Consider the following 18,662-nt stretch of genomic DNA (forward strand, 5'->3'; position numbering starts at 1 on the left):
AGAAGCTTGGATTTTAGCTCAGGAACCAGTTAAGGAGGTGGTTCATCAAAGAAGGTAAGCTTCAATTCGTAGTTTAGAGCTTTAATCCTAAGTTTGCATGACTGGTTTTTGGGTTCTTTAGTTGCTGGGTTTAAGAAATCAAAATGGGTTTTTAAGCTGGATTTCTGTTGAATTATGCTGTTAGAGTCATGTTAAAAGTCTTGTGATTAATGGGTTTTGGAACTAGGATGCTTTGGGGTGGTTTTGAATGAGGTTAGGATGTTAGAAATGGTGGATTTTCTGGGCACGAAGGGTTGGGCCGCGGCTCTGTTCTAGAGCGTTGCGGCCCTGCGAAGCAAGGAAGAGCCAAGGGGGCTCTGCAGTGGGGAAGCGTCGTGGCACCTCAGGGAAGGGCCACGGCGTGCGTCTGTCTTTAGAGAGGCTTAGCCTCTATTTCAGGGGCGGTCCGTGGCTAGGTTTCAAGGACCGCAGCCCTGAAGAGCATTTTTTTGATCTTTTGGGAGTTTAAGAGCGAGAACCTAACCTAGGGTGCTCGGGATCAATTCCACCACCGTGATTGGTGGAATTTGATGTCCCGAAAGCTAGAACTTCACCCGAAAATATTAACACGATTATTAATGGTACTCCCTATCTTGGTTGTGACTAGGTGTTAAGCTAGAGTTCAGGAAGCGGATCGTGCTCGAGAGGCGTCGCTCGCAATCAGTGAACTTGGAAATTAAAGGTAAGAAAACTGCACCCGGTTGTGGATTTATAATGGGACTAAGGGTTCCCTATCTTGTATGCTTTGAAAGGATGGTATTATGCCATGTATACAGTAAACCAACGGCCTAAGAGTGTCAAAGTTTACACTAGCGCATAGGGCGCGACTCGGCCACTGGTGGCTGAGGACAACTTGTTATGCACTGAGCTCAGTTTAAGCGGGCCCGAGTCAGTGGGGTAAACAGAGGGTGCGACCATAAGTGTCGACCTTGACTATTATGTGATTTGTTTGTTATTATTGTTTGGTGAGTTGTTATGCTGTATAACTGAGTGATGATTAGCTGACTCTCTGGTTGAATCTCCATGCTTTATGAATATTGTGGTATGTTAAGTGTATGAACGTGCTTAGGGGTTACCCAAATTGTAACGACCCAATTTAGCTAATAAGGCTTAAGGGCCTTGATTAGCGTGCCAGGAGGGCATGATGGGATTTATGTGTGACTTTGATGAGTTAAAATGCATGATTATGATTTAAAGCATGTTATATGACTATTTGTTTATCTGAGATGCATGACTACGTATATTAGTATGCATGTAGGCCCGGATCGTGTTAGAAGGGCATAATTGTAATTTTGGCCATGTTGGGCATAACTGTATTGATATGTGATGATCGTTGAGACCACATTGTGATGTGGATGTGTCTGTGATTTGTGACTCGAGGCGATCCCAGTGAGCAGGCTAGCGAAAAAGTCATGACGGGAATTTATACCCGGCTCGGGGCGAGCCTGGGGGTATGAACAGGAATTCAGAGAATAGATTGAGATTTATTTTGATGATGGGGGATACTTATTTGGTGGTTTATCAGGTGTTGGAAGGTAGCGGGAAAATATTAGAGACACTTGAGGATTAGCGGGAATTGGGTAAAATGACTAAAATGGCCCTATTTGGGCAAAAGGATTTAGAGTTAATAGGAAGGGAATTTTGGTCATTTGGCTTTTAAAGATAGGTTTTTATAAGGCTTTATAGAGAGTGAGAATGCTGAAAGAAAAGAAAAGAGAGAAAATAGAGGGGTTCTCACAAGGGTCGGTTTATGCATTTTTGCACCATTTCGCTCCATTTTTCTTGGAGCAAAGCTTAGTGGAGAGCAATGGTAGGCTATGCATCAAGGATCTTGGGTTAGACTTGAAGATTTGGCAAGAACACATCAACTTTTGAGGTAAGTTTTAGAGATTTCAGTTTTAAAGGTTTTTGATGGTTTGAGCTGTGTTTTGAGCTGAGTTGATGGGAATTTTAGGGAATTTCTGAGCAAGCTTTGAGGAAGAGCAAGCTATGGAGGCATAGGGTTGAATCAAGGTCGAAATTTGCATCAATGGTAAGAATTCTAAGCCTTTAACATTGTTGTTGACTGAATTTTTGGGTTTAGGGTTGTTCATGGTGAATTTTGAGATTTGGGTTGAATGTGCTTGGGTTTTGAGTTCTTGGGATGCTTGGGATGAGTGTGAGATGTTTATAAGCTTGATTTTGGGTTTGGAAAAGGTTTGGACAAGTTTGGGGTTGATTTGGTTGAAGGAAATCGTAGAAATGCGATTTTGGGTTTTCTGGGCTGCAACTAGCGCTACAGCGCTAGTCAGTGGGCGCTGTAGCGCTAGCCCCTATTCTGGGGGGTGTGTTCTGCTTGTAGCGCTACAGCGCCCTCTTTTGAGCACTGTAGCGCTGCACTGTTCACAGAGGTGAATTTTTGGGCTTTTGATGAGGGATTTTGACCTAGGGTTCGGGGCTCGATTCCGCCTCTTTGTTTTGGGGATTTAGGACTTCCCGGGGGCTTGGGATTGGTCCCGAGGCTAGGTATTCGGACTTGGGGTTCGGTGTTGACTTTGACCTATGTTTGTGCCTAGGTGTGCGCTAAGGCTCGAGTGGGATCGTGCTCAAGGAGTCAGGTGATCTAAGCTTTCAAATCGACAGGTAAGAAAACTATAACACCCGTAGGATAGGGCATGGGCCCATAGTGTGATTGCGGGGCACGGCCCTATATTGCATATTGCATGATGAGATGATTTCCGGGCATGGCCTATATTGCATGACATGTTAGGATGCAGACTTAAATGAATTATTATTCGTTGGAATGTTGTTGTGTTATACTATATGTGTGATTATAATAAAATGAACGGCAAGGGCCGAGAGCGGCGTAGGCCGGGTGCGGCATCGGGGCCGGAAGTAACACTTAGCACATGGGATACTATAGTCAGGGCAGGGCCCGGTGGATACATGTGTTATCCTTACGGTGTGAACCGATACCCCAGGCTTCGGTAAGGCTTCTGGGGCGGCATGGCCGTGTTTGCTTAGTCTAATGGTTGACTTGTTTATCTGTGGACTATCTGATATGATTAACTGCATATTTGCATATGTTATGTTCTGCATGAGTTTTCTTGCTGGGCTTCGGCTCACGGGTGCTCCGTGTTGCAGGTAAGGGCAAAGACTGAGTCAACCAACCATGAGTACGGAGAGCGTGAAGCGACGCGTACATGTTTGGCCTGCCCGACTGCTTTGGTTGGGGGTTTATTTGAAAATGGCTGTAATAATCTATGATTTTTATAACTGATCAATTGTAAAATTATTTTAAGATGTAAATAGTCTTCAAACCTCATTTTGGGATCCCAAATGTTAAATACTAGAAGTTTTATTGAAACAAAGCATTTTTTCTAAGATTACAGCCTTAACTTTTAATTAGTCACACTTTTGTTTCAAAACCTCGGTTAGCGAGTTCATTGCACACTGTTTCGTCTTAAAACTCACTTGGTAACGGCTCTAAGGTAGTAGGGCGTTACACAAATATTACTGTGGCTTGTTATGTAATGAGATATGTTTTCTTGCTGGGCCTTGGCTCATGGGTGCTACGTGGTGCAGGTAAAGGCAAGGACAAGCTTAATCAGCCCTGATTTGGAGAGCTCTGAGAGCAGAATGTACATGATCAGCTGCTCAACTGCCACGGTTGAGGGGAGACAGGGACAGGGATGCCATAAACTTCTGTTTTGCCTTTAGAAAGGCTGGTGGTTGTCTGTACATTGGAAATTTTGTAATAGACTTTTAAACGCTATTTCTTTTGGGATCTCATATGTAAATATTTAATTATATGGTAAGTATCTTTTGAGACCAAAACCTTTTAACCCTAGCACTCTAATGACTTAGAATTCACGTTTATAACTGTTTGACTTGATTAGCAAGTCCTGCACCTTTATAAACACACAGTGTAGCGGTCTTGAAATTATACATATTTGGTACCCTAGACTCAAATTTAAACAATAAAATTTTATCAATATGACCAAACTATTATCAATTATATATAAATAACTAATTAAATTTTAATTTGAAACTCATATAATTGAACACAGTTTGGTCATATTGATAAAATTTAAGTTCGGGGTACCGAATATGTACGATTTCAAATTATAGGGTAACAAATTAATATTATTGAAAACATAAAGTACCAAATATGTATTTTGATAAAACACTATATATCAAATGAGTATTTAACCATAAATATATTCCCCATATATAGTTTTTTAAAAACGAAATATAATTGATTCAATTAGAAAATATAACAATGGCATGGACTCACTTATTTACTACGGAAGAAATTATTAAATACCTAAAGGTAGTGATTATTATTAATCTCTACTATAGTAGTTATTATGATTTACATTCGCTATTATCTATTTTTTTTTAACTCCTTATTATATATGTGACGAATCATACAATAATTTGGAGTATATAATGTAACACCTTTATTTTCTTGTAAATATAATACAACTTTAGATCCCACTTTATTGAATCTAATTCCTCCCATTTATTGAAAATAACATAGAGTAGAGGAGATCCTAGTTTTACAATAAAAAGATGTCTTTAAAACTAAAATACAGGAGCAGCCTCTTCTATCTAGCACGCTTTTATTTTTAGAAGAGTAAAAAAAATACCAGTAAGAAAAAAAATATAAGTCTTAGATCTTCCAGTAGCTATACGACCCTCACAAATACACAAGCAACTATCCAGGTCCAACTCGCCACCGGTCATCTATCCCTTTTACTTAGTTTAATATGCACAAGTATACTATAATGAGTGAGCTTCTAAGCCCAGTAAGAAAAATACAACCATAACAAGCATACAACAAAATTCATACATATCCCAAATTTTTAATTACTCAATACTAACATAAAAACTATATAATGCAATAATATTGCTATTGTACAAAGAGAATCATTAACATACCAGTCTATACAAATATAAATTCATAATCATAAACTTAATAACTGTCATAATCATAATAGTTATAAATGAATCAGTCAAGTATAGATAAAGTGCTTATAAAGTTTTGGGTATCCAAGCCCTCTAATCATCCTTTAGGTTCTTCATACAGTTTTGGACGTGCTTAGGTCCATAATAAAATCTTGGACATCACTTAGGTCCATATATGAGCTTCACATAGGCCCATCCACACTTGTCTTCTTTTACCTAAAACGTTAGCGTCTTAACATTTACTTAAGATCATAGTCTAATTCTATCTAATTTTTCTTACATTGATAATGGAGAAAATATGAGAATGATTGCGCTACAATCATAAGAGCTTTTAGAACTGCGATGCCAAAAATATACCATTGATCACAAAACCACAACACTTGAATTAGATCCTAAATAATGTATCTTAAAATGAATACTAAACCTTAACAAAACATACCTTAATACTTTTAAAATTTCCAACCCTAGCTAAGCCCACTTTGAGTAACCCAAGCCTTGTAGAAAGTTGGTGCTTGAAACTTGATCACTTTGGAAAATGGGATAGAGGTTTGAAAAGAAACACAATAGGGTCTACTAGCTTAAGGGTTTCTTCTCTGTGTAATTTGGAGAGATGAGATATAGTTTTGAAATCTATTTGGATCTTGAGAGTTTCGATCTTGTGTGGAAGTAAAGATGTATGGAACTTTCATAAGAGATGGGAGCTATTTCGAAGTTGTGAGAAAATGAAGAGCACAAAGAGTCAATTTATAGGATTAGAGTCACAACTTCTCTCCTAATTGTACTCCAACCACTTTCAATTTGAAATTCAAATAAAATAGAATCCTAATCTGTAGAGAGAATATCATTACATTATCTTATTAATATTATAATTAAATAATTGAGGAGTAATCTAACAATAAAACTAACTAGGAAAGAATCTCTCAACCTCTAACTACTTTTCTTTTCTCTCTCACTTCCACGTCATCTCCCTCTCTCTCTCTCTAAAATTCTAGAGATAGAAAGTTACCTTTCCAAGAAATCTCGTAACTTTGGATTATACTGGTACCGTTGGAAAGCAAATTCAATTATCTACAATTTCCTAACAATAGTATTTTTCCAAAATCGTAATATAATGGGTCAAAATTGGGTCCCAAGTTACAGAACCCTAAGGATAAAATATCAACCTAATCCACAAATATTTTAACCATTCATAACTAATAACCCATAGAGATAAAATAACAACCCAATCCACAAATATCTTAACCAACCATAACTAATAACCCATAAAGATAAAATAACATCCTAATCCTAATCCAAAAATATCTTAACTAACCATAACTAATAACAAACTCTAATTCTCTAGGCTGATTTCAAATTTACTAAGCCCGAAATCTTATTGAGCTCTATGTAGACTCGATCCATAATCATAACAATTTTTAATAATACTATAATTAATTTATTATTATGCAATCTGTAGCACACCAAATTTTTTTATTTTAATTAATTTTGTTCTTTATTTTATTTAAAATTCTTAAGTGTTAGGGATTTAATTTTAATTGTTTGGTAGAAATTATGTGAATTTAATTTGTTCATTGATTTATTTAAATATTTTAATTTGTAAGTTCATGAGTTTTGGTTGTGTGCACCAAGGTGCATGGTTATAAGTGATGCACTTGAGCACTTGTGTGTGTGCATGTGCATGTGCATGGTGAGCATGCACTAGTTATCTATGCATATTGTATTTTTCTTTTTATTTATTTATTGTTATTATAAAAAGAGAAAATAAGAAAATATGAAGGAGTAAGTTATTAGTAGCTTTGCGCCCATTTTTTGGAAGTTGGAAAAATGGGAATGAGTGTGAATTGCCTCTCATGGCCGAGTAAGAGAGAGAGTGAGAGGGAGAGAGGTGGTCGACTAGGAGAGTGGAAAAGGAGGGATTTTTTATTCCCATTTAGATTTTAAAATTAAATAGATTAATAAGATGATTTTAGCTAAATTGGATAAGTAAATGATTGACATCTCTTTCATTTATTTATTCCTTTTAATATGAGAAAAATCAAGAAAATAAAGGAAATTGGGTACCTTTTCCCATTGGTTTAGTGGTTAACTCCTTAGGGTTAGGCTTTGGGAGATAAAAGGAAAGAGGAGCCTTTTCCTTGCCCATTGTGTGTGCGGATCGCTCCATAGAGAGAGAGAGAGAGAGAGAGAGAGAGAGAGGAAGAGAGGCTTGTGAGGCTTAGAGAGAGAAGGAGAGAAAGAATGAAAGAAAGAGAGAATGAGAGAGAGAGAGAGAGAGAGAGAGAGAGGGATTGTGAAGAAGAAGAAGGTAAAGAAGAAGAGGAGGGGTTCAAAAGTCTTGATGGGTATGGCCTTGACTTGGTTTTTGATTTGGGTTTGATTTCTTAAGATTAGTCCTCTTCTCATCACTAAGTTTTCTTTTTCTTCTTTGTGATTTTCGAAATCGTCAGGGGTGTGTTCAATGGTGGGGGCCACTTTAAGTTTTGATTTCTATCAAAGGAGGTAGTGAATCTAGACTTATTGTCATTGTTGTGATATTGATTCTAGTTTATGATTGTTGATTTATTGATGATTGATGTCTTGGTTATTGTCTCTTATATTAGTTGGTGGTTGTTTTACCATATCTTTGTTTCTTCTTCAAGTTCATCACAACATGCTTGGGTTGTGTGTGTGGCTCATTTTTTTTTTCATGAATGAATGCATTTATGAACTTATATGTACACGTGTATGGGCGTATGATGTTTTTGGGTAGGTATGTATGAGTATTTAGGCAACCAGGAAGAAAATGTTTGACTTACATGATGTATGAGGTTAACGAGATCTTACAGTTATGTTTCTATAATTTATTTGGTTCTAATGATTTATGTAAAAGCATGCAAGGATGATGGTAGATGCATGTTAGGGTTTTGGTTTTAGTCTACTAATATATGTTGATGATTGTCTTTTATATTTTTAAGCATGAAATAGATTTGTTGTTTTAGGACTATGTAGGTTTTGGCCTAAGGACATTTTTAGCATGTTTGGTTCATTTTTTTATTTTTATTTTTTATGTTTTGCTGTCACTTATAATCTTAGAAACACGTTAGGTTATTTTTAAGATTGAATTTGGTATTGTATATATAGATTTGATTCTTGAAGCTTAAACTAAATTTTATTCTTGGAATGCATGAGATGGTAGAAACATGTTAGGAATGGTATGAACATGATTAAGATGTATTTTTACATGAGTATTACGTGCTGTTTTTTTTTTTTATTTATGTTGTGGGAATTGATTTAGGAATTTAAAATATCCAAGTTTTGCCCAAAATAGTATTTTATAACCAATGTAATCAAAAGGTAATTTTTCTATCATTTTAATGGGACTTTTTAACTAATTAAAAACATGCAGTTTTTTTTTTTTTTTTTGTATTTTATTAAAGAAAATATGGTTTATAATTCAAGTATGTGATTTCAATTAAATAAAATGCTTGCTGAAATTTTTGCTTATTAAGAGAAAATATCATTTTAATTAAGATAAGTAAGACATACACTCCAATAAATTAAGTCTTAGATTTTATATATGAAAAATATAATTTTTCCACATTTATTTATGTATTTTCACACTTGTTAATATGCAGTTTTCTTTTATGACAATTAAAAATTATTTTTGTGAAAGCAATCAAGAAATTCATTTAGTCATTATAAGTAACTACAAAATTTGTCACAATCTTTTAATTGTTATTTAAATAATAAATGAGATTATTATTTGATGAGAAATTAAAAGGATAAATGAATTATTTTAGGAAATTAAATTTTGTAATAAAGTTTTGAATGACAAATATGTGGTTTAAGAAATGATGAAGTAGTAACTAAGTGGTAAATAAATTATGCTTGCTAAATATTTAAGAAAATGTAATGATATAAGCATGTAGACATTATCGACTTAAAACGTTAAATTTTAAGAATACTCCCACGAATGCATGTTACATGCTAGTGTATTTTTACGTTAAAAAATACGCTTATTTTTCAAACATATGATTTTTATTTTGTAACCATGAAGGATTGATGAGTAGAATTAGCATTATTCTTTTATGATTATATGTGAAATTATTGTATGTTTGTAATTGTAATGCAACTTGTGCCACGTGTGTATGACCCATGCATGTGTGGCGTATGTATGTTGGGCATAAGTATTCTTACGTGATTTTGAGGTCAAACGTTTGATTAGGATTATAGGCTCGTTGTGACATTTTGACACTTTATCTTGCTTGGACCTAAGGTAAGGAAGTTAGATAGAATTGTGTATGTTTTGTGCTATGCAAAGTGTAAGTTCTATATTTTGATATGTCATGATAAGGCAAGCATTATGAAAGGTGAAATTCTATGTTTGACATGTTATGATAAGACAAGTGCTATGAAATGTGTAATTTCTATGTTTTGATGTGAACTGTCACGCGGTTACCCAAACCTATCCATGGAATTTCTCTATAAATACTGGGAATATTGGACAGGAAAAGAGGGGGCGATTATTCTCTAATACTGAAACTCTGCCAAAATAAAGAGAAAACAACAATAATATAGACTCGTGGACTAGGTGGATTTTAACCACTGAACCACGTAAAAGATTTGTGTTCTTGTGAATTCATTTCATTTTCCATTATGGTTTATAACTAAGCACTAATCTTCCTTACTATTTCTTAATACACCGTTGGATAAAAACCACGTCAATAGTTTGGTGCTTTCATTGAGAGGGAAATTAGTGCTTCATCAAAATCCCACCCCAACTTCATCATAGTTCTCACTCGTTCAATGCACAATAATGAAATAGAACAACCTGGTGGGCAGGAGGCCCATCATACCGCTGTTCCGAACGAGCATGGTCCTGAAGTCCAGCAACGTCTGGGAAAACAACCGGTGGGTCATGGCGACACTGGGAGTTCGACATCATTGCCACCAAATCCAAACTCAGACTACTTAACTGTCGTTGAGATGGAAAATATGCTGTTAAGAAGCCATCTCGCGAAGGAAAACTTGCAAATTGAGGAGGTTTTGGCTCAATTACCCCCTCTCGCAACCGACGTTAATGTCAGAAAGAGGCAGAGTGGGTCTCACAAGTCCCACATGAATAACCAATCCAAACCAAGTCGTTCAGTCAGAACCACAACCCTAAGTTCTGTGCCTACAGGGCGAGACCGCTAGAATGCTCATCCCAGTGGCCCTCATAGGGGTCATCAACATATCAGTCGATCGGTTAGAACCGCAACCCCAAGTTCAGTGCCTCCTTCACAAGCACCTAGGAATGCCCATGGAAACCCACGAGGAGGGGCTGGGATAGGCTCACAGAGACAAAATGTTCTAGCAAACCCTCTTACATCATGATCAGATTGTCAGGTGCAGAGAGTTAGAAATAATGGGGCAGAACAAAGGCGGGCTAATCTAGTTCGCCCTGATGGGACAAGGATTACCTTGCCAATAAGGCATCCCCCGTCACCTATAATACATCCAACACCACCTCGTCCTACGTGGGACATTCCAGTTTATGGAGACAGTAGGAGAAACCCTCCTCCATCTGCCCATACCTACGTCCCACGGATGCGTGGTGAAAATCTAGATCCTCGACCTCAACCACGAGCTGTAAGCTTCGCAAATGGAAGTTACTGGACTGAAAGTCGTTGAAGTGGAAGGTTCGAGGGCGATCTGAGCAATCAACTGAGTTCGACACAGAGTACTCGATACGATTCACAACTTGATTTGCGTGATCGTCTGAAATCGCAGAGAAGGAATCCAGCTCGGAATGAAGATATTAGTTATACTCAACAAGAGGGAGGTCCTTCCATAGTACGTGATAATGAGAATGCCCCACAAAACCAAGCTCGAGCTTGGAGGGACAATAACCCATCAAACGTGAGCGATAGGATGGGAGCTGTTGAACAGCCCCCAGATTACCTAGGGACCAGAGATAAAACCCTCAAGAGGCTAGCTCTGATGGAAGAGAAAATGAAGAGGCTTTTATCTGGAAAAGATAAGGACGATTGCGACTCAGAAGATGAGCTCGAGCCTTTTGCTTCAAGTATTGCGGTGGCCACATATCCGATAGGCTTCAAAATGCCACACTTGTCAAAGTTTGATGGAGATGGAGATCCGTCAGACCACCTCGAGATGTTTAACACCATGATGATGGCCCACAATGTCGTGCTCGACCTAAGGTGCATTTTGTTCCCTTCAACTCTGATCAGGCCAGCTAGGTAGTGGTTTAAGCAATATAAGAGTCATTCATTAAGTTCGTGGAAGAAGTTTTCTTCTGACTTCAAAAAAGCGTTCCGGGCTTCCCAGACAGCTCGAGTTAATGCTGATTCATTAGCCAATGTAAAGCAGCAACTTGGCGAAACGTTGAAGGCATATCTAAGTAGATTTGCCAATGTCGTTGCACGAGCTACGAATGCCGATGACAGCTCCAAACTCATGGCAATGAGGACAAGAATCCTTGTTGAGGGAAACTTGTGGCAAGAATTACAGAGAAAAGGAGTTAACAGTGTGGATGAGTTCTTGGTACGAGCTCAAGGATGGATTAACCTGGAAGAGGTGCAAGCTTTCGTCGCAGGAACCAGCCAAATCCCTGTCCAACCTGTTGGAGCGGTAACGGATGTTGCAGCTATGACTCAAACCGTTGCCCAGAATAACCAAGGGGGAATAACAAAAGGAAGGGAAATGGTGAAGGCGAACAGGGTGGAACAAAGAAAAATAAGTCAGGGGAGAAATTCAAGCCTGTTTATGCCACTTATACCGACCTCACGGATAGTAGGGAGCGCATCTTCCTGGAAAACTCTACTCGCCTTCCATGGAAGAAGCCAGAACCATTGAAAAACCAAAGAGTGAAGAGAGATCCTTCGAAGTTCTGCTGATTTCATAATGATATTGGTCATAACACCGATGACTGTCGACAGCTAAAGAATGAGATTGAAACTCTCATTAGAGCGGGACCTTTGGCCTAGTACTCCTGGAATCGGGTGGTCCCTAATCAGCCCATTGGACCAAATCCTCCATCAGCCCCCAAAGGTCCAGTAAGTCAAACTAGAGCTCAAGCGAATCATGACGATCCTCCTTCGATAATAGGGGGAGATATAGCCACCATTTCGAGAGGACCTCATCTAGTAGGCATGAGCAGAGGGGCCTAGAAAAGGTACATTAACGAACTGAAATCCCATAACGAAGTAGAGTTTGTCCCGTAATAGCGGTTATCGAAACAACAGTGATTGGAAAGACAACCAATCATTTTTACAGAAGAGGATGCTAGCCACGTCCAATTCCCACATAACGATCCCTTGATCATAACCGTCTAGCTCGCCAACCAGAGGGTCCGGAGGACACTAGTAGATAACAGGAGTTCTGTGAATCTACTTTTTAGGTCCACCTTGGAAAAGATGGGGTTGTCAGTTACCGAATTGAAGGAGACCTCAATGACTCTGTACGAATTTTCTGGCGAGGGCCAGCAGCCATCGGAACGATAAAATTAGAGATAACATTAGGAGAAGGTTCATGAACTGTCTCCGAGCTACTTGAGTTTGTGGTAATCGACTATCCAGCTGTGTATAATGCGATTTTCGGCAGACCTGCACTGATGGCATTCGAAGCCATAACCTCTATCCGCCACCTAGCAATAAAATTCCCCTCAGCTGTGGGAATATGCATCATCAGAGATGTTCAGCTCGCCGCTAGAGAATGGTATAGCATTTTTATGAAGGGAAAATCACAACCTGGGCATCAAGCTATGGTCATAAATGACGGAGGTGAGAAGTCCTAGGGAGTGGAGTTACTTGTGGGATGGAAGAACCTCAAGAAGCAGAGGATAGCGATGTCTCCCCATGTGATGACATTGACCGACGAATAGGCGAAGACAGGTCAGAGCTCGAAGCTATTGAAGAGCTCGAGGAAGTAAACATTGATCCCAATGAAGCTTCAAAAGTCATGAAGATTGGGAAGAATCTAAATGATAAAAGGAAGACGGACCTGATCAAGTTCTTACAAGAGAATCTGGATGTTTTCGCCTGGTCACATGAAGACATGGTGGGAATAAGCCCGAATGTAATCATGCAAACTCTAAATGTGGACAAGAACGTGCCTATAAAATCCCAAAAACAGAGACGCTTGGGAACAGTCCGAGCTGAAGCTCTTGAGAAAGAAGTGGCTCGACTATTAAAGTGTGAGTTTATTCGTAAAGCAAAATACCCGATCTGGGTTGCCAATCTCATGTTGGTTCCAAAGCCAAACAGGAAATGGAGGACCTACATCGACTTCTCTGACCTGAACAAATCTTGTCCCAAGGATTGCTTTCCACTACCAAGGATTGATCAGTTGGTAGATGCCACAGCAAGTCACGAGCTCATGTCCTTCATGGATGCGTACTCTGGATATAACCAGATCACGATGAATCCTGCAGACCAGGAACATACTAGCTTCATGACCCCAAATAACGTACATTGTTATAAAGTCATGCCCTTCAGGCTAAAGAATGCTGGAGCTACATATCAACGCTTAGTCAACAAAATGTTCGCTAATCAGATCGGGAGAAATATAGAAGTGTATGTCGATGATATGCTTGTCAAATCCAAGACTACCGATAACCATGTATCTGATTTGAAAGAATGTTTTGAAATCTTAAGGAGGTATGACATGAGGCTAAATCCCCAGAAGTGTACTTTCGGAGTAGCATCGGGAAAATTTATGGGATTCAGAGTCAATACGAGGGGGATAGAGGCGAATCCTGATAAAATCAGGTCGTTGTTAGAAATGCCCTCACCCAGGTCGCGTAAAGAGGTTCAACCTGACTGGAAAGGTGGTAGCTTTGACTCGTTTTAATTCAAAATACATTGACAATTGCCTGCCATTCTACAACTTGCTCAGAGGAAACAAAAAATTTGAATGGACTGAGGAGTACGAGCAGGCATTCCTCGACCTAAAAACGCACTTAGCCGAGCCCCCAGTATTGTCTAAGCCTATCTCTGGAGAACCTCTATTCCTTTATTTGGTCATGACAGAAAATGCAGTCAGTGCCCTGTTAGTTCGAGAAGAAGACCGTGCTAAAAAACTAGTGTATTATATAAGCAAGAGACTTCTCAGAGTTGAATCACGATATCCACTGATAGAAAAGCTGGCATTCTGTTTGATATTGGCTTCCAGGAAGCTCTGGTCATATTTCTAGTCCCATTCAATCAACGTCATGACCGACCAACCTTTAAGGCAGGTGTTGGAAAAACCTGAAACGTTGGGACGTCTTTTAAAATGGGCAATCGAACTCAGCCAGTTCGAGATATTGTACGTGCCACGGACCTCAATCAAAAGTCAGACCCTTGCTGATTTTGTGGCTGAATGCACTGAATTTCAAGAGGAGCTTTTGAAGGAACCGGTGCAGGAGTTGTGGAAGATATTCGTAGATGGATCATCGAATGAGAACGGATCAGGAGCAAGGATCATACTAATCTCCCCAGAAGGGTATCGATTCCATATAGCTCTGAGATTTGGATTTGAAGCATCCAACAACGAAGCCGAATATGAAGCCTTACTAGCTAGGCTGAGAGTGGCAAGGGAGTTCAAAGAAAAGGTTGTTCAGTGCTATAGCGATTCTCAGCTCGTGGTTAACCATGTGTTGGGATAATATCAAGCTCGAGGTACCAAGATAGCGGCCTACCTAGCTAAGGTGAAGGGAGAGCTGTCCAAATTTGAGTACAGTACTGTTGAACAGATACCTCGCAAGTAGAACTCTAATGCTGACGCTTTGGCAAGGCTTGCCACCACCAAGGAAGCTGAGACCTTGAATGTAGTGCTAGTGGAGTTCTTGGAGAGTCCAAGCGTGATAGAAGAAATGGTAGATGTCAAGATGATCGACACAAGATCGACCTGGATGACACCCATAATGGAATACCTCACAACAGGAAGGCTACCTGAGGATAGAAATGATGCATGAAAAATACTAGATCAAGCTCTGAGGTATGTGATAGTGGATGGGAAGTTGTACTGATGTGGTCATTCATTGCCTCTCCTACGATGTGTTCTGGCCGAGGAAGCTAAAATCATATTGTAAGAAGTGCACGAAGGTTTTTGTGGAGATCATGCTGGGGGATAAAACCTAGCACTAAAAATACTGAGGCAGGGCTATATTTGGCCCACTTTAACAAAATACTCGATCTCGTATGTTTAGAATTGTGACAAATGCCGGCGTTTTTCCATAGTTTCCCAAGCTGCTCCAGTCAAGCTAACGATGATCTCATCCCCGTGGCCATTTGCGGTATGGAGAATTGACCTAGAAGGGTCCCTACCTATGGGAAAGGGAGGAGTTCATTACGCGGTGGTGCGATCAACTATTTCATGAAGTGGGTAGAAGCCGAACCTCTGGCAACAATCACTTCAAAGAGAGTCCTAGACTCTGTGGTTAAGAGTATTATATGTCGGTTGGGCTTCCTAAAAAGATCGTGTCAGACAATGGGACACAGTTCGACAGTGATCTCTTCACTGACTTCTGTGAAAAATACGGCATTATTAATAGTTTCTCCTCAGTAGCGTATCCACAGGCCAATGGACAGGTCGAGGCTGTAAACAAAACTCTAAAGGCAAGCCTGAAGAAGAGGTTAGATGAGGCCAAAGTATTACGGCCCGAACAACTCTCGAAAGTACTTTGGGCACACCGGACTTCTCACAGAACCTCCACGGGACATACTCCTTTTTCCCTAACTTTTGCAAGCGAGGCCGTCCTTCTAATTGAAGCCATGGTAGACACTCATAGGAAAAATACATTCAGCCAGGAACAGAATGATGAACTACTTAATGCACTCTCAACCTGATTGAAGATAAAAGAGAGGACTCCCAGTTACAACTCGCCCATTATCAACAAAAAATCACTCATTACTTTAATTCTAAAGTCAAAAGGCGTAGATTTGGATCGGGCGACCTGGTTCTCTGAAGGGTCTTTCTGGCGAATAAGGATTCCAGGGTGGTGTCTTAGGCCTGAACTGGGAGGGACCATATCAGGTCGTTGAAGTTTTCCGTGAAAGAACTTTCAAGATAGCTCAGTTGAATGGGGAGATAGTCCCGCAGACCTAGAATGCCTTACATTTGAAAAAGTATTATCAGTAGTACCATCATCCATGCCCTAATTTAAGCACGATTTCCTTCACTCAGCTCGGGTACAGTGGGAAAATAAATAAACGGAGAAAGAGCCAAGGAAGATGTTTATTTATTATCCACGTATGCAGCTCGACTTGCAAAGTGGTCATACGAGCTAGGGATGCAGAAGTTGTGAAGTGCGAGCTCAAAATATTCAAAAAACTGTCGAAGTACGAGCTTGGAGGGTATATCCAGCTCGTGGTTATCCTAGTATATTGCATACTCAAGGATCCCTGGGGACTCGGAATCCCATTATACAGTTGTTTATGACAAGGCTGCCATATTTTTTGTCCGAGATAACAGGAACCTGTTTATTCTATTATCAATTCATATCCCAATATAAATGGGAATTGTTTGTATTAAATGTAATAAATATGTATATGCGTGATTGACTCATGCGGTTACCCAAACCTATCCATGTAATTTCTCTATAAATACTGGGAATATTGGACAGGAAAAGAGGGGACGATTATTCTGTAATACTGAAACTCTGCCAAAATAGAGAGAAAACAACAATAATATAGACTCGTGGACTAGGTGGACTTTAACCACTGAACCATGTAAAAGATTTGTGTTCTTGTGAATTCATTTCATTTTCCATTACAATTTATAACTAAGCACTAATCTACCTTACTATTTCTTAATACACTGTTGGCGAAAAACCGCGTCAACAGACACATTATTTCATTTTTTTCAACTATTGGGCCCAGTATGCATGTTTTTACTAAGGCCCCATTAATATTTTCCTTAAAATGGTATTTTTCTATTAACTAAGAGTTGAGTGACGTTTTATAAAAGAATAGAATTATGGCGCGCTTTATAAATGGTATCAAAGTCGGTCGTAAGTACTTGCTTTAATTATTATTTGTTTTCTCTGTTTCAAATTTTAACTTTTGTGATTGCAGTATAGAAAGATGTCCCCTACCATTAGGACCACTAAGAAACAACTACTTAAGGAGATCCACGCTATACCTAAAGTGCAACTCGATGAGGAGAACAATGATTGGAGGATCGTTGTACTTAAGACGACTACAGCAGTGTGCGAGTGTATTAAGGGAATGATTAACAAGAGAGGAGCATAGCTTTGTCCCATTGACCATTACTGGGTGCTAAGGGAATCACTGTCAATATATCCCGAGGCTCTCCTTCAGTTGACCCTAGTGTGGCACGACGTCGTCTAGGACATTATTTATGACCTCGTGGACAATTACAATATTTATCGTTTAGAGGTGGTTCTAGTTAAGAAGGACGATGGAAAGATGGAGGAATGTTATGAGATGATACATGACATGGAATGGGAAAGGGCACGTTAGGAAACAATACGCGCCATACAAAAAGTGAGCTTCAGGACGACGGCGATGGGTAGCGCCCTTGACTACTTCCACATCTCGAAAAACATTTTCGATTACGATTCAGGGGACGAGTCTACAATCGAGGATTAGAATCCATCTCAAAAAAATTTCCATCAATAAATCTTATTTAAATAAAATGAGACTTATTTTAAAAGCCCTTAAAAACATATGGATTCTTATTATGGTTTTTATTTGGACACTTTGTTGGATGTTTGATTCTAGGGAAATTCTGAGAATTTTTTTTGGATATTATCATTTTATATTTCTTTCTCACATACAAACTCTAAATGTTGTGTGGATATGAGTATGTATGAAAACTTTTATGATTGGCTTTAAGTAACCAAAAACACTATGTGTTTTATCTCCTCATATGATTTTCTTTTGGTGACTTAGAATTTCATAATGTCATCAAGAGTAAGAGGAACAAAAGTTGGAAGGGGAAGAGGTCGAGGAAGATGTGCCTCCAAAAATCTGAATGCTTTAGAAATCCCTGACCTAAGAATGCCACTAGCTCAACCAGCAGCCCCAGCTGCACCATCTAATGATTTGGCTCCAGAAATAGCTAGATTGAGGTAGCAGTTAAGGCAAAGAGATAAGGAGTTAGCCAAAGCCAGACAAGTACCCCAAGCGTCCCAAGTACCATTGGCACAACCTGAGCCTCCAGTACCTCCACCATCACCTTTACCAATACCCTACAGTTTCGAGCCAGTCTACAAATGCTTTAGGAAGCAATCCCCACCTAGTTTTGAGGGGACAGCCACCCCTATTGTGGTGAAAGATTGGCTAAAGTCAATGGAAGCTATTTTTAACAACATGGAGCTAAACAACCATCAAAGGGTGTCGTGTGATGCTCACCTACTCAAAATGGATGCAAGGATTTGGTGGGATGTGCTGAAAAAGACTCGTGACTTAAACACTATGACCTAGGCAAATTTCATTCAAACATCTGGCAAAAAGTACTATAGTGCAGCAGTATTGGCAACCATAGTGGATGAGTTCTTGACCTTAGCTCAAGGGTACCTTTTTGTTACTGATTATGCTCAAAAGTTTGACAGGCTGGCAAGGTTTGTACCAGAAATAGTACCAACTAAGGCCATGCGGGTCCAAAGGTTTATGAGGGGACTTAAGCCTATGATTCTATAGATGTCAAGATGACCAGTGCTAAGGTGGTTAGTTATACTGAAGTTT

This window comes from Humulus lupulus, chromosome X, assembly GCF_963169125.1.
Source record: "Humulus lupulus chromosome X, drHumLupu1.1, whole genome shotgun sequence".
Lineage (NCBI taxonomy): Eukaryota > Viridiplantae > Streptophyta > Magnoliopsida > Rosales > Cannabaceae > Humulus > Humulus lupulus.